We start from the raw sequence: 991 nt of genomic DNA, 5'->3' as shown, positions 1-991 counted from the left end.
GTCTCTAGGAAGTTTCCCGCCGACTCTTCTCTCCCCTTCTTATTTATAGCATTTATCTGTATTATATTCTATAAACCAGATCGCATTTTATACGGCCGTCAAAAAAATACCTGACAATGTACACTTCGATGCTAGTATTATTTATTTGCTAGTATTATTTTGTTTACAGTCTTTTAAAGATGTAAATGCTATAATTTTTTGCAGTACTCAAAGAGATTACTACTTTTATTAACAGGTGCGTACGAGGATTTCGATTGTATCTAAACTTTAATGTGAAATAATAAACCGGTGAAACCACCCCCTGGGCTGTGTGCGTGGCGCGGCGGGACCGGCTCCCGGGAGGGAATTTAATTAGCTCCGAGGGGAAGGAAAGGAGGGAGGGAATTAATACGAGCACAATAAGCAACGCTTTTCGCTTTATTCACAGGTTCCGCCCTGGAAATGGACCCGCCGGGGCGCCTCGCCGGCCAGGCCTTTGCGCGGGATGCTCCGCGCAGCTCCGCGAAGGGGCGGCCGTCGGGGAGCGGGGCCAGGCCGGGCTCCGTCCGAGCCGGGAACGGCCTCGGCCCTTCATTCCCAACCGAAACGCATCGGCTGGAGGGGCAGCACCCGCTCCCCCGTCACCGGGGGCCAAAACGCCTTCCGCCCCCGCGGTTGCCGACTGTCACATGTCGCCGGCCGTCATCGTCCCGTCCCCCCCCGGTACCCCTTCCTCCGGAGCATCGGCACCCGCGGGGCAGGAGCCGCGCAGGGAAAGGACGGCGATTTATGAAGAAGGGTTAATAAGGGAAGGCAGCCGGGGCAAACGTGGAGTTACAGCCCACCCGAGACACCCCACAGACCGGGCTCCGCCTCAGCCTCTCCGCTACTTTCCCCCGAAGCCTTTAACTGCCCGCCCGGCCCCGCTCCCCCGCCGGCCACGGCCGCTCCTGCCTCCCGCCACCCCAGCGAGGGGACAAAGCGACCCAAAAACAACAAAAGAAAGGGAAAT

The sequence above is a fragment of the Calidris pugnax genome, unplaced genomic scaffold (genome assembly GCF_001431845.1).
Source record: "Calidris pugnax isolate Ruff unplaced genomic scaffold, ASM143184v1 scaffold28, whole genome shotgun sequence".
In the NCBI taxonomy this organism is placed as follows: domain Eukaryota; kingdom Metazoa; phylum Chordata; class Aves; order Charadriiformes; family Scolopacidae; genus Calidris; species Calidris pugnax.
Note: the sequence above shows the minus strand (reverse complement) of the source record.